The 19,664-nt window shown below is 46.2% G+C and overlaps 1 protein-coding gene across 2 annotated transcripts in view; it reads left to right on the top strand.

Annotated features, from left to right (window-relative positions):
• The window catches only part of YIPF1 (Yip1 domain family member 1), a 47,952-nt gene extending 34,508 nt beyond the window's left edge, over positions 1–13,444 (top strand). For both annotated transcript variants that reach the window (XM_075556432.1, XM_075556438.1), the window contains exon 10: positions 13,276–13,444. The gene's annotated coding sequence lies outside the window, so the exon portion shown is untranslated. The remainder of the gene's footprint in view (positions 1–13,275) is intronic.
• Positions 13,445–19,664: the final 6,220 nt, after the last annotated feature.

Here is a 19,664-nt window from a genome sequence, read left to right as displayed (position 1 = left end):
TTTGTTGCTTCTGAGCTAGATGGCCACTTGTTTACCTTCAAGCCTTTAAGACCCCAGACACTATACTTTTTGATAGCGGGGCACCATCAGCTTTCTTCGCCACATTTGCTTATGCCCATTTGTCTTCAGCGGTCGTATCATGAGCTCCTCATTTTGCCCCTCCCTCCTCACCCCCTTCCTCACAAACCCTTGATAGTTTATAAATGATTATTTTGTCATATCTTACACTATCCAGCATCTCCCTTTCTTTCTTTTAAAAATTAACATCACTTGAGGGGGAGAACCAGTTCTTTTGTGAGCCAAGGCCCTGTTAAAATCTAGAAACTGCCCCTGCTGTAGCTTGAGGATGGCCCATCTGAAGGACTGTGTCCAGATGGGAGCTGGCTTCCCAGGGGCGATGACCACTGGGCTTGTCCAGAGGAGGGCAGCCAACCGAGAATTACCCTGCGCTGGGATAAGGGCTGTGATATAGATGATCAAGGGGCTTCTGGAGCCTCCTTTGTAATTACAGCCTTCCTGCTTTGGTGCACAGTGTCCGTGTGCAATTATCCCTTCACTCATGTCCAGAGCACTCATTTCCTAAGCCCAAGTTGTGAGCCGTTTTACTAGGTTTATGCACATGAATTCTTCCATTCTGAAATCAGCTTTAACTCCATGCTCTGATCGGTGATTATACAGCATAATCCCTTTTAACCCATTTTCCACCTAGCACGCTTCCACACCACAGCTCACACCAGAACCTTTGCTCCTTTCCACACCAAGGCTGAGGCCCCTGCCCAGACAGCTGCTCTCGTGGCCTGTCTCTGTTCCCCAGTCCAGCATAGCCTGCTGGACAAGAGAAGATGGGGGAACCTTGGATGGCAAGTTGGTCAACCTAATAACTTTATATTTTGTCTTCATAAGGCTTTCTTAGTGGAAAAGTTGAAGAAACGTGGGATGATAGAATGTACCCAACACCCAATGTCAACAAGTGTCATGCATGACCAACCTTACTTTAGCCGTACAGTCATCAATGACCCTTTTCCTCCCTTTTGTTTTTCTCAATAGTTTTATTCACATATAATTCACATATCATACAACTCAACGGTTCAATCATATCAAGAAGAGTTGTACAATCAATCAAACCACAATCAATATTAGAATAAGTACCTCATTCTTGTACCCAATGTTATTAGCTCCTCCCCATTTCCCCTGACTTTCCCTGCCTAACCATCAATCCAGTGATTGTCTATAAATTTACCTATCCTGGGTTTCATATACAGAAAGACATTAAAAGATAAAACGAATAAGCATAACAGTAAAACAGATAAAACCTCAATAAATGAGAAAGCAGAAGATATTAAAAACTAGAAAAAAATTTAAATGTATCAAAAGGGGTGTTAAATCTTTTTTTGTTTAAAAGAAATACTTTATTGGCACCTACTTCATATACCAAACAAGCATTCAATGTATTAAGATTTCTGCAATCATCACTGCAATCACTTTAAAAACTTTTCTGTGCCTTTTGTGTTATTGAAATAGTTTCATTATGTCTCACCTCAATGTTTTTTGGTTTTTAAAATCATTTTATTGGGGCTCACACAGCTCTTTTTTTAACTTAATTATAAATTTATTTAATTTGTGCCATTTCTAATTTTTAAAAATAATTTTATTGGGTGCTTGTACAACTCTTATCACAATACATAATACATCCATTGTGTCAAGCACATTTTTCTTCCCCTCCCTCCCCAACTCTCCCTCTCTCATAAACCCTTCATAATTATTTTTTCATGACTTACACTAATCTATGTCTCCCTTTACCTACTTTTCTGTTGTCCATCCCCCAGGGAGGATAGGTAGATCATTGTCATTGTTATTGGCTCCCCCTTTCTTCCCCCACCTTCTCCTTACCCTCCTGGTATGGCTACTCTCAATATTTGGCCTGAAGTGTTTATCTGTCCTGGATTTCCTGTGTTTCCGACTCTTATATGTACTGTGTACATGAGCTCTGGTCTAGCCAGATTTGTAAGATAGAATTGAAGGCATGATAGCGGGTGGGAGGTTAGTGGGGAGAAGGAAGCATTGAAAAACTAGAGGAAAGTTGTATGTTTCATAATTGCTATACTGCACCCTGACTGGCTGACCTCCCCATGACCATTCTGTAAGGGGGTGTCCAGTTGCCTACAGGTGAGCTTTGGTTCTCCACTCGGCACTCTCATTCACAATATGATTTTTTCTTTGATGCCTGATACTTGATCCTATCCACACTTCATGATCACACAGGCTGGCGTGATTCTTCCATGTGGGCTTTGTTGCTTCTGAGCTAGATGGCCACTTACTTATTTTGAAGCCTTTAAGACCCCATATGCTCTATCTTTTGATAGCTGGGCCCCATCAGCTTTCTTCATCACCTTTGCTTATGCACCCATTTGTCTTCAGCTATCAAAGAATACATCAAAGAATACCGGATTATTAGAACACAGTGTTCTTGCTTAAAGGGAGTACTTGAGTGGAGGCCCAATGTCCATGTACTTCCTTAACACTAAACCTATAGATATATGCACATAGATCTATTTCCCCACCGTCTTACATAAATATACTTACATTTGCACATGTCTGTATTTAGACCTCTATAAATGCCCTTTGCCTACTAGTTCTTTCCACTATTTTCTTTGACTTTCCTTTTGTCCCACTATCATGCTCAGCCTTCCCTCCCTCCCTCATGAACCCTTGATAATTTATAAATTATTATTATTTTTTAATATCTTACACTGACCAATGGCTCCCTTCATCCACTTTTCTGTTGTCTGCCCCCCTGGGAGCAGTTTCTATGTAGATCATTATGATTGGTTCCCCCTTTCTCCCCCTACTGTCCCCTTCCCCTCCTGGTATGGCTACTCTCATTATTGGCCCTGAGGGATTCCTCTGTCCGGATCCCCTGTGCTTCCAGCTCTGATCTGTACAGTGTGCATGCTCTGGGCTAGCGGGATCTGTGAGGTGGAGATGGGGCCGTGGGAGTGGGGGTGGGGAGGAGGGGAGAGGCATTAAACCACTAAGGGAAGCTGTATGTGCTGCACCTGCATCTCTTCCTTGTGACCCTTCTGTGAGGGGATGTTCAACTGTCTACAGATGGGCTTTGAGTCTCCACTCCGCACTCCCCGCTCATTCACATTCATATATTTTGTTCTGGGTCTTTGATGCCTGCTACCTGATCCCATTGAAAACCCATGATTACATAGGCTGGTATGATTCTTCCATGTGGACTGTGTTGCTTCTCAACTAGATGGCTGCTTGTTTATCGTCAGATCTTTAAGACCCCAGACACTCTATCTTTTGATAGCCGGGCAGCATCAGCTTTTTTCACCATACTTGCTTATCGACCCAGTTTGTTTTCAGCGATCACATCGGGAAGGTGAGCATCGGGAAGGTCAACATCACGGAATGCCAGCTTATTAGAACAAAGTGTTCTTGCATTGAGCGAGTACTTGAGTAGAGGCCCAATGTCCATCTGCTACCTTAATACTAAACCTGTAAATATATGCACATAGATCTATTTCCCCATGGTCATATATAAATATATTTAAGTATGTACATGTCTATATTTAGACCTCTAAGATTGTCCTTTGCCTCCTATTTTTTTCTTCTATTTCCTTTTGCTTTCCTCTTGTCCCACTATCATGTTTGGCCTTCATTCAGGTTTCAGTTATTCCTCTAAGCTACATTGCCTTTGATCAAGCCCCACCAACATCCTATACCCTCCTCACCTTCGATTCTGGATCACTTGCTGTTTTCCTGTCCCTGGGTTGTTTTACATCCCTCTTCCATTCCTCTGCCTTCCCCTCTCCCATGTCCCCCTGGAACCATCAATCCTGTTGTTTTCTCCTCTGGATTGTTTATCTCTCCTATCTTATCTAGATAGATATGTAGAGATAATAATATGCACAAAAACAAGACAGAGCAAAACAAAGCAACAAAAGAAGACAACAACAAACCAAAGACAAAAAAGGAGATGCCTATAAATAGTTCCAGGTCTGTATGTTGACCATTAGTTGTGTTTTCCTGTCGAGTCTGATGGGGTGCTACTCCCTGGCCCCAAAGTCTATTTTTTGTATTCCCTGGGGACTTCATTGATTTGCTCCCTTGCTGCCTCTTGATGCTCTGTTGCACGTTCTTAGCGTGCTAAGTCGAAACCTAACTGTATGCAACAATCATTTCCAATGCTGTCTTCTTCATTTTAGCAAGACTGTTTACATTCTTGGCCCATGGTCAGAGGGGAGTCACCAGAAGCTTATGTCGAAGTATATTTCCCCTTCACTTTTCTTTATAATAATGGAAGCATTTAAAATGTGTCAAAGGGGGTGGGGATCAAATGATAAGACACAACATTTTGACTTAACAACCAACATTCACTGTAGTTGACTTTACAATGTTCTGTGGCCAATAACAGGACTATTCATATCCCTCAACTATGACTGGAGGGGATTCACCAGAGGCTTCATCCATGTGAGAACCCTGCAGATAAATTTTGGGCTTTCACTGTCATCCATAGCCTGCTGCAAACCCAAGTGTTTCACAAGTTAAGCTCTGATGCCAGTCCTTCCTTTAAATTGGATTATAGTATTTACAATCCTTGGATCACACAGGCTGGTGTGCTCCTTCCAGGTGGACTTAGTTGACACCTCATTTAGATGTCTGCTTCTTTGAAAACAAGTCATGAAGACCCCAGATGGTATTCTTTCTGATAGCCACGCACCATCTAGTTTCTTTGCTGCATGTTGCTGTAGTCCCTATATCTTCAGTGATCCCTTCATAAAGGCAAACATCAGGGAACCCTGCCCCAATCCCAACTATGTGGAGGCTGCAGAGAGAGTGGAGCACGTCCTGACTCAGAGCAGCCAATCCACAGAGAGGACCATAGGGCCGGCCCCACCATGAGACACGATGTCCCTTGCTGACCCATAGTGCTACGGGGACAACACTGGAGACACAGTGCAGGAATTGTGCCTCATCTGACCCTACCACACCGAGGCAAAACATTAAGCTTGCAACAGAACAGCAAGGAGAACAGCGTAAGGAAGTCCCCAGGGGATACCAAAAATAGACTTTGGTGGCAGGGCATGGTACCCCATTAGACCGGAAAACAATCCTAAAGGCCAACAAACAGACCTTGAACTATTCACAGGCTTTTTTTTTTTTTTGGTCATTGGTTTTTTTGTTGTCGTCTTGTTTTCTTTAGTTGCTTTGTTTTGCTCTGTCTTATTTTTTATGCATATTATTATCTCTGCAGGTTTATCTAGATAAGATAGGCGGGACAGTTCTGGGGGGACATGGGAGACAGGGGAGGCAGGGGTGGGGTGCGAGAAAAGAAGTGGTGTTAACAAATCCAGGAACAAGGGAACAACAAGTGATCCAAAGTTGATGGTGAGGTGGGTGTAGGAGGCCTGGTAGAGCTTGACCAAGAGCAATGTCACCAAGAGGAATTATTGAAACCCAAATGAAGGCTGAACATGATAGTGGGACAAAAGGAAAGTAAAGGGAAATAGAGGAAAGAACTAGGAGGCAAAGAGCATTTATAGAGGTCTAAATACAGGCATGTGCATATGTAAATATATTTATATGTGATGGTGGAGAAATAGATCTAGATCAAGCAGGGCCATATCATAAGAATTAAGTGCAAGCCCAAAATCCACTCATGTACCTATTGTTTATATATGTCTCTGGTTCATCTTAGAGACAATATTACCAATTTATGTTAGAGCACGTTATCAATCCTCTCCCAGGGGCGCCACTGCCACTGCCATCAAGTCAACACTGACCCTTAGTGACCCCGTAGTGCAGGGTAGAACTGCCTCATTTTTAGGTACATCTAAGATATCTCATTATTGCATTCATAAGTATACAGATTATAGCTATAAAAGATACTTTTGAGTGCATAACCACAATACCATAATCAAACTTAAAACAATTTCTTACTATCAAATATACTTCAGTGATTAAATATCAAAAAGCATTATAAATATAATTTTTCCTCAGTTTTTTTTAATCATATTCAGATAAAGCCCACTCACTTACTGCAATTGGTTCATGCTCTTAAGTGACTTAAATTATAGATTCCTACTTCATCTCCCTCTCTTTTTCCTCCAGGAAACGTATCTCCATGGTGTCTGTCATTTAACATGTTGCTTTGTTCTCTGTGAGTTGGTGATTGGTGTGAAGGTTTGGTCAGGTCCAGGTTTCATTCTGTATTTGTGTGTGTGTGTGTGTATGTGTATACATGTGCGCAAAACTTTCATATGGGAAGTTAATTTGTGAGTGTGCGTGCGCGCCTGCACAAAACTCTTTCATATGGGAAGTTAAATGTTTCCATCCCCAAACTCATACTTTCTCTTTAGTGACCATTGACAATCCATGCTGGGATTCATTAATTTGCTAGAGATTTCAAAATGCCATCTTCTAATTCTCTTTCCTTCTTTGTTTATTCACTTGAATACTTCTATAATGAGTTAAAATTCATTTATTAGTTGCTTACCCAGTAGGATAGCTTATTTGAGCAAGTCGGGATTAATGATTTTTCCCTTCTTTACCTGCTTTCAAAATAAGTTCACGGAATTCCCTAACGGTGCTAGTTCATTACAATATTCCGTTGATTGATGCTCAGATTGCTCCATCTTTGGCCCGTGGAAGCCTTCAGGTTGGCTCCCGAGGCCTGTTGCCTTGACCCTAATGATCTTTGGCAGCTCCCTGGTGATCTATTAAGGCAAAATGTGTGGGGTTCATTTTATACATTTCCAACCCCAGACTCAGACTGAGCCATTTCTCTAAGGAGTCCTCCTTTTAATAGGACGTAATCGTCCAAGATCACAGTCTGTGTGCCAGAGGTACTTATTGCCGTAGGCCTGGTCATTGTGTTCAGAGGCAGGAAACCAGTTGTTGCTTGTCTTTTACAGACAGGCCACATTATGAGCACATACTTCTAATTCCTATTGAGCCCTGCAGGATTTTTACAGAATTTCTTTTATATCTGTATCTCCTGACTCTCACACTGAAGCACTGCCAAGAATGACAAGGTTGGAATGTCAAAGAACTTACCCGTCTTATCCCACCATCCACTCATAGCACAGTGGGAATAATAGTACCAACCCAATCACTGATTACTGGGAATGGTATTTTTAAATCTTCCAAGATTCTGTTTCAGTTCTTTCAGTCCTTAGGGCAGCTCTTCCTAGAGATGCTTAGTTAAGTGACTGGTGTTAAGTCAGTTGTAATGGTCCCTCACTCTCCCTATCTGGATCTAGACAGTTACACATCATTAGAACCTGGTGGAGATTTCTAGCATCACTTGTCCAAGATGAGACAGTTTGGAGACACTACTGAAGTATCTTCATCTGAGAATAATGCCACAATGGGCTAGGCCCGTGGGTCAGCCCCCACGTAGTGCACCGTAGAAGGAAAGTCTGCCTGGGCACCTGGCTACCTCCCACTCCTTGCTCTGCCTGGGCACCTGGCTACCTCCCACTCCTTGCTCTGCCTGGGCACCTGGCTACCTCCCACTCCTTGCTCCGTTTGAGCTCCTTCTTGCAGCCACTACCCTCCTGAAAACAATCACATTGTGTCACTCTTCTGCTTCACAAAACCTCTGCCGCTCCTGGCCCCTGCAGGCTGAGATCAAGGACCCACGGCTGGCACTGGGGACTGTCACAGGCTGTCCTCAGAGCGCCTTCGCAGCCTGTGTTCTGGCCCTTGCAGGGTCTCCCCGACCTGCTCTTGGTTCCCTCCTTCTCTTCCGTCTAGAATGCCAGTACATTTTTCCCGTAGGGCCACTTTCCGGTTCACTGGTCCTTCCGAGCCTGGGAGCTCCTTGAGGACCCAGATCGAGTGCAGCCCCTAGCAGGCACCCAGGGAAAGCTTGAGCTGAGTGACAGCATCCCAAACTCTCCTGGCTTTATTTGCCAGATTGCTTGGCATCAGCTCCCTTTTTTCCTCCCCCACCCTCCCATACCCGTGAACCCTTGATAAATTATAAATTATTATTCTTTTCTTATCATTTTATTAGGGGTTCATACAACTCTTACCACAATCCATACATCAATGTGTAAAGCACATTTGTATATTCATTGCCCTCATCATTCTCAAAATATTTACTCTGCACTTAAGCCCCTGCATCAGCTCCTCATTTTTTCCCTCCTTCCCCACTCCCCCCTCCCTCATGAACCCTTGATAATTCATAAATTATTATGTTGTCATATCTTACACTGTCCGGCGTCTCCCTTCACCCACTTTTCTGTTGTCCATCCCCCAGGGAGGAGGTCACATGTAGATCCTTGTGATCGGTTCCCCCTTTTCACCCCCCTCCCTCCACAAAGTATTATTATTTTCATATCTTACACTTTCTGCTGTCTCCATTTACCCATATTTCTGTTCTTAAACCCCCTGGGGGGTGGATGGGTGGTTACACATCGATCGTTTCAATCAGTTACCCCTCTCCTCCCATCTTCTCCCTCCCCTCATGGTGTTGCTACTCCCATTACTGTTCCTGAGGGGTTTATCTGTCCTGGATTCTGTGTACCGAGAGCTCTTATCTGCCAGTGTACATGCTCTGGTCTGCCCGGATTTGTCAGGTAGAATTGGGGTCATGGTAGTGGGGGTTTGGGGTGAGGGGAAGCATTAAAGAATGAGAGGAAAGTTGTGTGTTTCGTTGGTGCTATACTGCACCTGGCTGACTCGTCCCTTTTGGCCCTTCTGTGAGGGGATGTCCATTTGTCTACAGATGGCCTTTGGGTCTCCACTCCACCCCTCTCGTTTGCATGGGCCAGTTTTTATCTTATGCGTCACACAGACTGGAAGGTCCTTCTAAGTGAAGGAGGGAATCATGGCCTTGGGAACTGCTGATTGAAACACCTCGGATCAGGCACTGGGGGTATTGCCAGGCTTATGTACAGGCTTGGGGCAAGGGAAAGAGCAGGGCATATCTGTGCCCCAGTGGGGCCACCCAGGACAGGGAATCAGAAGTAGCCAGGCCTCAGATCCTAGTCTGGTAAGAAGTGGGAGGCAAACACCAACAGGCAAGGAAGTGTTGGCTGTTGGTGACATTCTGGACCAAGGTAGGCACAAAAAGAAGTATTTACCCCTTCCTTGCCACCCTCTGGCCTCCTCCGTGCCAGGAATTCCTGACCTTTGCCCTCTGGACTGCCCATTAAAAGCTGGCAGCAGATGGGAATTTTGTCCTCAGATCCTTCTCAGCCTTGACATTAATTTGGAACAGACAGGAAGATGAGAGAGAAACAAGTGTATGTTTATGAAAATAAAATCTTTAGTGACTGTTTTGTGGGCTGGTTTGCTCCTACCTGCGTTTAGCATTGCAGAAACCTGAGCCGGTGTTTGCTGTGAAATCCATTCAGGCATAGGTTCCTGTCCTCCAACAAATTACAGCTGCTCCTTCCTGAAAACTACCTCCACTCTCTGTGCACCCCCACCCCCCTTACCTGCCTCCCCCCCCTTGCTATTGTTTCCAAAACAAACTCCAAATTCCCTGGCTTGCTGTGATCTATTGCTAATCTATTTGTCCTGCCTCATAACCTGCGGTGTCCTCAATGTAACCTTAGGGTTCAGCTCCCACAAACAGCCCTCCATTGCCAGAATCATGTTATGTACCTGCTGTCCACTTTCGGGAGACAGATGGGGTGCACAGTCAAGTAGAAATCCGTGGGAGGTTCTGCTCTGGCCTTTGAGCCAGCTCCGACTGGACCACTGTGGGCTTCCTGTTTGTGGTGTGTCCACGTCAGGAGCCTGGCATAGAGGCTGCCGAGGACTTGACTGCTAACTGAAGGAGTGGCAGTTAAACCCCACCTGCCAGTCTTGGCGGAAAGATGTGGAATCTCCTTGGGTAACGATTTGGAGTTGCAAAGTCTTGGGAGGCAATTCCACTCTGCCCTGTAGGGCCCCTGTGGGTTAGAAACAGTCTGACAGTGCTAGGTTCTGTGTCCGCCTGGAGAGGGAGGCCTTTGGTGTTTCCCCAGTAGACTTCTCACCTTCCATGTGGGAGACATGGACTTGACCGCCAACCAGCGCGGTTCCTGTGCAGCCGCCTCCGTCTGTCAGTGGAGGGGCTGTGTGCTATTCTGGCACTGGACTGGCTTCTACAACGCTTCTAGACTAAGGTAGACCACGTGACCTCCTTCTGGAAAACCGTCCAAGGAAAGCCCTGTGAATCACAGCAGGCCAACCCACAACCAACCTGGAGGCAGCGCAGGACTGGGCAGTGTTTCTGTGGTGTGAGGGGTCGCCAGAAGGCAGGAGTCACCTTGCTCACAGCCCACAATCACAACAATGTTCACTTTGTTGTTATCTGCAAACCAAACCACACTCACTGCCGATTCTAACTCACAGTGACCCGGTAGGACAGGGCAGAACTGCCCCTGTGGGTTTCCAAGACCGAAACTCTTTACAGGAGTAGAAAGCCTCGTCTTTCTCCCTCAGAGTGGCTGGTGGTTTTGAACTGTTGATTTTTTGGTTACCCGCCCAATATGTAACCAACTACTACACCGTAAGGGCTCCTACTTAAGTACCTGATGTGGTGCTGTCATAGAGAAGGAGGAGCAAGGATGGATGGATGGATGGATGGACAGGCGGACGGATGGATGGACGGACAGGTCAGACGAAGGTAGCTTTGGGATCTGAGTAACAGAAGAGCATTCGGTTTCAAGGAAATAGGAAAGCTTTTAAGACTGTCCTTCCCCCTCAAGTAAAAGTCTTCCTTCTGAGTACAGAAATTGGATTTGATGCTCAAGATTTTGGGAGTTGGTGATGAGAGGGACCAGTCTGGTGCTAAAGTTAGATGTCAAAAATGTAAATAAATACCTTTTCCTATATTTAGCTCTTTTCTGTAGGGGAAATCTTAATACTTTTTTTGAGTGTGAATGTTTAATAAGCACAATGAATGTTTAATGTAATAATACACAACTAATAATAATAAAGAAAGAGATAAAACTTAGTGCCTATTTGAGAAGGCTTCAAAATGTGCATGGAAAAATTGAATTAAAAGATAGTAGTAACATAGAGGAAGAAGATAAAACTACTGGACATCAGAATTATTTTCTTCCTATTACTTTCTTATCCTGTGAAGTGAATGTTAGAAACAGTTAACATTTTACTCTAGAGAAAAGTTACCATATATACTCATGTATAGGTTGAGTGCTTCAGCACATTTTTAATGCATTTTTTGTGGTAAAATTAGGTGCCTGGGCTGATATTTGGGTCAGCTTATACTCATGTATATACAGTAACTTACAGATCTCATATGGGGAAATATCAACTTTTTAAGTGTTAACAAAGCAAGGTATATTTATTGTGTCTTAAGCATTTGCATAAATTTTATAATCAAAGCTACAAACATGTATTGACAGCAGTGGGTCTCATTCACTGGCGATTTTGTCCCCCAGAGGCCATTTGGAAATTCTAGGGACATTTTTACTTTGCTAACTGGTGTATCTATCCACGTGGTATGACTGGTATCTGGTGGGTAGAGGCCAGGGATGCTGTTAAGCATCGTACAATGCATAGGAGAACCCACAGCATGAACCAGCCGCCCCAATGTGTCCATCAAACTGAGAACCTGATTTACAAGCTCACCTTATCAAAATCTGCAACTCAGACTATTAACTCGGCTCAACCTCCTGAGAATTAGTTCAATAGTTTAAAAAGTGGCTAGGAGCAAGCAACTCCACAGTCGAAGGTACTAGCTGTTAGAGAGAACATAGTCCGTGCCAGGCCCTTTACTGGGCTTGCGCTACGGACCCAGCATCTCTGGCCACGGTTGCCTTGTTCATGAGGGTCAGAGCTGGCCTGCAGGTCCCATCTACTTGGTCTGAAACCCCTGCTTCAGCACCCAGGGCTCACAACAGATGTGAGCGAGTACTCCGTCCACTACTCCCGGGACAGCTCCTCAGACCCCTGTGCAGCGGTCTTCTCTTTGAGACCAGTTCTAACAAACGAGGCTGCTTGGTTTTTAATCCACAAGTGATTTAGAACAGCAAAAAAAAGCTGCAACCAGGCCCAAAGGATAAAGTGAAAACCACAAAAGAACCCGTATGTTAGAACAGAGCCAAGTAAGAATGCAAAACAGCAGGTGTTTGTTCAGAGCTTCTCCTTCCCGACTCCGTAAGTAGGAGATGATACTGTAATAAGGAAACAGTTTCCCACGTACATTCTGATGATCAGGGCCAGTGACAAAGTCAGCGTATATTCGACGTTCTGTGTTTAAGAAGGCACGTTATGTACAAAAGAGCTTCGAAAAGTGTATGGGAAAATGGAGCTAAAAGATCGTGGAACTTTCCCAACAGCGCTGTGAAGCCCCTCCTCCAATTTTGATTATGCCCAGTAGGTAAATTAAGACGCAGTCACTGCGAGCATTCCTTTAGCAGCCCCATCCACTTGATAAGGCCATTTATTTTCAAAAAGAAAAAAAAGCATGACACTTGTTGGTTACTTCTGACGTGTCCTGTGCGTAATCCCAGAATTAAGTCTAGTTTGCAGACAATGAAGACAAGACAAAGGGTTGCCTACTTCCCATGCCACCTACTAAGCAAGAAGGTCTGGTGTGGAATGATGCAGTACCATACGCTCGCTAGGACTGTGTACATAATTTGTACAGCATGTGAAGGTTCTATACTGTAACTGGCAGTAGACCATGGTTGGAAATAAGGACACAGGGTTAGACACCAGGCATCCTATCTGCAAGGGAGGCACTCACTGTAAGGTAGCACTGGAGTCGTCCATCGGCCCTGGAGCCCAAACTCCTCCCTCTGACTGGCTCCATGAACTGTCCCGCTTCAGCGCTGGACTCCATCTTCCCGTGCCTCAGTTCCTGTGGGTAGATGGGCCTGCGTCACTTTGATGATGACATGGGATAAGACACATGGGTGCTTTTGACAGCGCCTGCCTCTGAGTACTCGGTAAACATTTATTATTAAAGCGTTTGCCACGGGAAGTGAGATGAGAGCCTTCCATCCGAGCGCCAGTCTAGTTCCACTGAGTAAGTTAGTCATGTGGCCTCACTGCCTCATAATTGAAACTCCTCGTGATTTGGCCATGTTTTGGAGCATCTCTCCAAAGTTCCCGGAAGTTTCTCAAGTCAGATCCCCAGTTTCCTTCTCCTCCCCGCTGCCATCCCACCCTCCTCTCCGGAGATCCCGTGGTGAGCAGCCAGGGCTGAGCAGCACCTTACTGACGGATCTCAGGCAAACACTGGGACCTCCAGAAATCTTAATCTTGAACACCACTTTTTGTTTTGTTTTTCAGTTCTCCTTTATGTGTTTCGTGGGACGTGGTTCTTTGGGACGTGGCCTCCGCCACAGGAAAGCAAGGTGCCCAAAGCCAGCAAGGACACAGATGGACTGGCACCAAGCTCCACATGGCTGGTGCTGAGCTGCAGCCCCGTCGCCTGTATAACAACCAAGCCGTCAATGTTATGCAGTACATGCGCCTCCCAGCTCCTCTCTCTCACCTACCGCTCCCACAGTGACTGTGCACTAATTTCCAGTGAAATGCAGGAGAGGGGGGTGGGCGTGCCCATTTGCCTCCCGGTCACATGACATGCTTCACTGTCAGCACACCCTAAAAACCTGAGGCCTACCCATCCTGACTTCTGATGTCTCTTTTCAAAATTATGTACAGATTAGTTAGATGGCTCTCGTAAAGGAACTAAGTTTTATACACTTAGTTGGTATTAAGTGGGAGCCTGAACATTTTGTCTTTGGTGACCTGATCCTGGGAAACTTTGCCTAATGGCTGCAAAATAAATACGTACCTCGCATAATTCCTGTGTGTGGACTTCATGACTTATGCCGCACGTTTGTCCGCGGTGTTTCATCTCTGGTTCCTCACATTTAACAGGCTGGAGCCCCCAGGAGTCTGATGTAAAGTGCTGGCTGATGGGATGTGTGGGTTACAATAGACGCCTGCAGGTTTCTTATCAGTGCAACATCAGGCTAAACAGCATGCTTATTTACAGCCTTTGACAGACAGATCTCAGAATATTCTCCTAGACCACCTTAGATGTGCCCCTTCCAGGTGGCATGGCTTCCTGGCTAGGGTGCGTTAAAGAGACGCCCACATGTCTCTGTCAGCTCACCTGGAGGCTGAGCTTCCGGCAGGTCTGGAGCACTGCTGTCCTCCTGTTCCTGTTGTCATCTGCATGACACGAGTTCCCTGTGCATTTCTGAGGCAGCTTCAAAGACACATTTGGAGTCAAAAGGGCTGGCCACGAGCCCTGGTAGTGTGGTGGGGTCCCTGCTGGGCTGCTAACCGTAAGGCCAGCAATTCAAAACCACCAGCTGCCCCTGGAGAGGAGAGGCTTTCTACTCTCATAAAGACTCGCGGCTACAGGAAGCCACAGGCGCAGTTCTGCTCTAGGAGGTCCTGTAGGGTCACTCTGGCAGGAAGTTTATGCAGCTCAAGGACGATGCACACAAATTCAGGCTACAGAGAACCTCTGGTCACCTTGGCAAACTTCCTACCACGTGCTGAATAGCCCCCATTAATGGCGTCAACAAATAGAATCATCGCAGCCCTCCTGTGTGCTGAGCACTATTCTAGCACTTGGAATAGAGCAGGGAACAAAAAGGACAGCATGCTTTTCTCGGGTGCTTCTGCCAGGCTGTGCGGATAAGCACGTGGCTGCCTGGGGGAGCTGGGGCTGGCAGCCACTTAGTAGTGATGGTGGTTGCCAGCCCCAGCTCCTCCAGGCAGCCACATTCCTCTGAAGCTGCCCCTGGTGGGTCCTCATTTTACCCCTGAGGCTCAAAGAACAATTCAGTCTCTTCCTCCTCGAGTGCAGCGTTTGAAGACAACTGTTTGGTGTCCCCGGAGTCTCCTCCAGTTAAATGTTTTTATTGTCTTTGGTAGCTTTTCCGAGAATTTGGTGTGCATCTGTCCTGGTCACTCTGGATTCGTCAGCTTGCAGATCCCACGAATCCCCCCTGTTCAGGCCAACTGCCACTTCCTGTTTCAGGGTTTCCAGGGAAACCCCCAGCAGGGTTTTCCTCCAGAAGCATGTACATGTTTTTTATCCCTACTTGAGGAGAACTTTGAAGTAGTAACTTCAGAAGTTGCTATTGAGTGCTTTTAAGATCTGACTAACATTGTGTGTGTGCCCGCATGTGTGTATTTAACCCCAGCCCCCCCAGACCAGATGCCAACAGGTCAGCCCTGTGTCGCTGTGACTCTGTGTGTGTTAGAGCAGAATTGTTCTCCATGGGCTTTTCAATGGCTGTGACCTTCTTGAGACTTTTTCAAGGTGGCCTCTGGGTGGATACGAATACCCAGTCTTTCCAGCCAAGTGCTTAACTGTACCAGGGAAAGTAGTCAGTCTTTACCTTTAAAGTAAGACTTTGTCACAACCATCATCAATGAGCAACACCATCTTATAAAATGAGACCTTATAAGTAAGAAGGGTGTAATTTCAGTATTTAAAATGTGAATTAATTAGGAAAGGAACCACACTAACGAGCTATTATCAAGCTGACTCTGGCATGATGACTGTATGTGTGTCAGAGAGCAGTTGTGCTCGATCAGGCTCTCGGTCTGGATTTTGGAAATAGATTGCCAGCTTTTCTTCCACGGTACCTCTGAAAGAACCAGGCAGCACCCCCCTTTGGGAATCACTGCTCTTGTGGTTCCCAGAAAGTAGCTAGGAGTTGCATTCAGCTATAAGAAAAGTGTGACTTAAGCAAATTCGTATTTTGTTCTTGTGGAAAGAGAGCCCAAAGTTGACATGGTCGCTTCACGCTGCCACCAGGGACCCTGACTCCTATCTTCATGTGTTTCCTTGAGTTCAGCCGCCCTTAGCATGACTTTGTCATCACCTGACCCCAGCATGCCTGCTCTATCACTGGCAAAGTATAGGCAGGAAGAAAGGAAAGGGCAAAGGGGAAAGCTAGTGGAAATGGCCTCTTAATGGTCTTCCTCCAAAACCCATCCAGTGCCTTCCAATTGGCTCATCTGCATCACATGGCCACCTCTGTGCAAAGGAGGCCAGTGATGCTCTTTAGCAGGTGCACTGCTCTGAGGGCTGCAACGGGGGAAGCTGACTGAGATAACTGCTGTCCCTGGGGACCCCTGCTTTTATAAAAGTTGACGGGGGATAGCATGTTCACTGTCTGTTTGGTTTCACTGGTTGATAACAAAGGATTGAGAGAAAAGAATTCTGTTCTGGGAAGACATGTTAGTCTGGGTTGACTAGAGAAACAAATTCATAGACACTCAAATGCATGTAAGAAAGAGCTTTGTATAAAAGAGCAATTGTATATTGTGAGAAAACATCCCAGTCCAGATCAAGTCCATAAGTCAGATATTAGCCCATATGTCCAATACTAGTCCATAAATTCCCCTTTAGACTTATGCAGCACATGCAATGATACCAAATGCAGGAAGATCACAGGCCAGTGGGTAGAAAGTCTTGTGGATCCAGTGGGGAAGCACCGTGCTGGTGTGGGTCTCCACTTGGCTCCTCCAGCTCCAGAGCTCTGGCTCCATCAGTATGTCTCCATGTGACTTGTCAACAGGAATGTGAAACAGAGTGTGGGTCCTGCCTCCCAGGAGGAAAACAGGAGTTCCCAGAATCCTCGGGAGAAGGCAGTTTCCACCTAGAGGCACCACTGGCTATGATCTGATTGGCAGGCTAGACCCCACCCCTTTGCTCAAGTTGACAGATTATATAACTGCCACAGAAGATGACAGTGGACATCACAGTGTCCTAATCGCCTTGAATCCCCCCATAAAACAGCAACCAGGACAGCAAAAATAAAAGCATTTCTGATCATCTATAATAAGTGGCTACTTCAGTGACATTACTACAAACCCACAAATTCAAGAAAGTGGAAACCATTGGCAGCTCTTGACTTGCAAGGCATCAGCATCTTTGCAGAAAGCAGCAGAGGAAGCAGAGGGGCTGTCTGAGCAACCTGCAAGTAACCCTACAGCAGTTAGTTGGTGGTAGGGTGTTGCGGACCAGTGGGAGAACAGCTACTGGAACTGGGAGGAGTTTGGACCGCCCAGTTTACATCAAGTGAGTGTACGTGGTCCACAGGAAGACCCGGAGAAGCTGAAGCAGCAAGACCCTACTCTAACAAACCTAGATACAATTTCCTTCAAGGGCGGCCAAGAAGAACCAGGTGGTAATGAAATGCGAATAGGGAAGGCTAGGGGTATTTGGGGCAAAGGAAAGAAAACTCAAGAAGAGGGTAGGCAAGTGGGTGGTGGGGGCAGTGGCGGGGTGGGGGTCAGGCCGAGGAACTGTTGCAGGAGCCCTCAGAAAGAGGAGGCCACGTCATGAGAACCCCAACCTCAGCTGCCCCACTGGTCATTTCTGGGGCACAGCGACCCTGCAGGACTGTGACTCTTTCCAGGAGCAGACAGCCTCATCCTTCTGTGCAGGGCAGCTGTTGCGTTGAGACTGCCAACTGTGCAATTAGCAGTCACTGCTGAGCCCCTTGCCACCAGGGCCGGAAACCCTCCCACCCCCCGGCTCACCCCGCCCTCTCGTGTAAAAATGAACAGCAAAATAGAGCGCGGGCAAATCTCATAATGAAGTTATTATAAGAAAGATGAGAATAACATCCCTACTGTTAATGAAAGTGTTCCAGAAAGACATGCCCACAAAAGCAGATAAAAACTATGATGGCATTTCAGAAGGAGCTAAAAGCAATTAAGAAAATGGTGTAAGATATGAAAGAAAGACATTGTAATTAGAAAACAGAATTTAGGTAATGAGACTCTGGAAGAACTGGAGATAAAAGAAAACTCGTTTCCCAAATGAAGACAACTAGAAGGAATATGCACAACCCCTAGTGCCTCACGGGAACAAAAACTGAAAGGAGGGAAAAGACACTGCACTTCCAGAATGCATGAAGAGGAATCAAAGAATTCAAGAAAGTGACAAGTATGGGCAAAATGACATCAGACTGAACATAGACCACACCTCAAACGCGAGGAAATCAACCCAGCAGATCAACACCGAGACTCGCAAAATCAGGGGATTTTAAAGAAAAAAAATATTGGAGGCATTCAATGCTATCCCAGTGTCACTGGTTCAGGCAACATGAGTTTATACTAATATTACGAGTCATGCTGAATGCCTAGATAGGCACAGAGTAGATCTAGATAAGGCATCGAGACGGAGAGACAACTTAGCTTACAAGGGAAAGAAAACGAGATGATCCTCAGACTTTGGACAATAGCTCCTTATGTCAAAAGACGACAGCTTAGCATCTCTAAGACACCCAAGGGAAGAGCACGTGATTTTTTTTTTTATGTCCAGCCAAACTGACTTTCAACTGTGAAGGCCACAGACAAAATGCTATCAGCATGGATGAACGTAGAGAATATTATTCTCACGGGATTCTTCGGAGGCATTTTCTAGGGAACACTTCAGACCACCCTAACGGTTTGGTGGTGGTGGTGTGGCTGGGTGCCATGGAGTGATTCTGGCTCAGAGCAGCCCCGTGCAACGGGAGGAAACACCGCTCGGTCCTGTGTCCCCACATTGGTCTTAGGCTTGAGCCATTGCGGCAGCTACTGTGCCCATCCCTCCAGCTGAAGGCCTTGCTCGTTTTCTTCACCGATCCTCTGCTTGACCCAGCACGATGCCCTTCTCCAGGGTCTGGTCTCTCCTGACAACATGCCCAAATTTTGTGAGATGAAGCCTCTCCATCCTTGCCCGTAAGAATTCTGGCCGGAAGTCTTCCGAGACAGATGTGCTTGTTCTTGAAGGAGACATTGATAGTAAGTGGTGGTAAGCAGCAGATTGGCTGGATGTAGCTGACAAATGTTAGTAGCTTTGTAGGACGTGCAGAAGGAGGAGGGACTTGTGCGGCGGTGATACAGGCTTCGTGTTAGATGCAGAGTTTGAAGGTGCAGAGAAACCCGTTTACGCAGAGGCACGGAAAAGACACATACACGGGACGCCTTTGCGATCAGCTTGGGTTTCTTAGGTTGCTGCCTCTTGTCTTCATCCTTTCGTGAAGAGCTTGTAAACTAAGAACCAATCCCCAGTTGTCCCAGAGGCACTGGCTGAGAGCAGGTTTAGCGGGGTGGAACCCCGTACATTGCATGCCACAAGGAGGGCCTGGAAGCAGGACCTGAGCCTCTTAGAATCCCCCACAGGACTAGCAGTGTCTGACTCATACCCACTGCTCAGGAAACCTGGCAGGTAGAACTAAAAGCTAATGCACACAGCAAAATGTTGAAAGGACTTTTCAGCCGCTCTTTCAATCGCTCTTTTACTTGCTGGTTGTCACATGCAAGATGCTGTCAGTGCCATCAAGTCGCTGCTGCCTGAGCCAGCCTACGAACCACAGAAGAAACACTGGGCCGGCCTGCGCCAGCCTCCCATCTGTGCCTGCGCCGAGTCCATTGTTGCGGCGCTGCTTCAGTCCCTCTCGTTGAGGGACAAACAGGACATCCTCCGGGGACCGGTCTCTCCCGATAACATGCCCAAAGTCCATGAGATTGTCTCCCCCCGCCCTTGTCTCCAAGGAGCCTTCTGACAGCACTTCTTCCAAGATCGATTTTTCCCGTCCTTTAGGCAGTCTGTGGTACTTTCACTAGACTTTGCCAGCACATGATTCAAAGGCACGGACTCCTTGTTGGTCTTCCTTATCCAAGTCCAGCTTTCGCATGCTCAGGAGGCG

The sequence above is a fragment of the Tenrec ecaudatus genome, chromosome 1 (assembly GCF_050624435.1).
Source record: "Tenrec ecaudatus isolate mTenEca1 chromosome 1, mTenEca1.hap1, whole genome shotgun sequence".
In the NCBI taxonomy this organism is placed as follows: domain Eukaryota; kingdom Metazoa; phylum Chordata; class Mammalia; order Afrosoricida; family Tenrecidae; genus Tenrec; species Tenrec ecaudatus.
The sequence above is the reverse complement of the archived record's forward strand: the minus strand, read 5'-3'. Positions and strand labels throughout refer to the sequence as shown.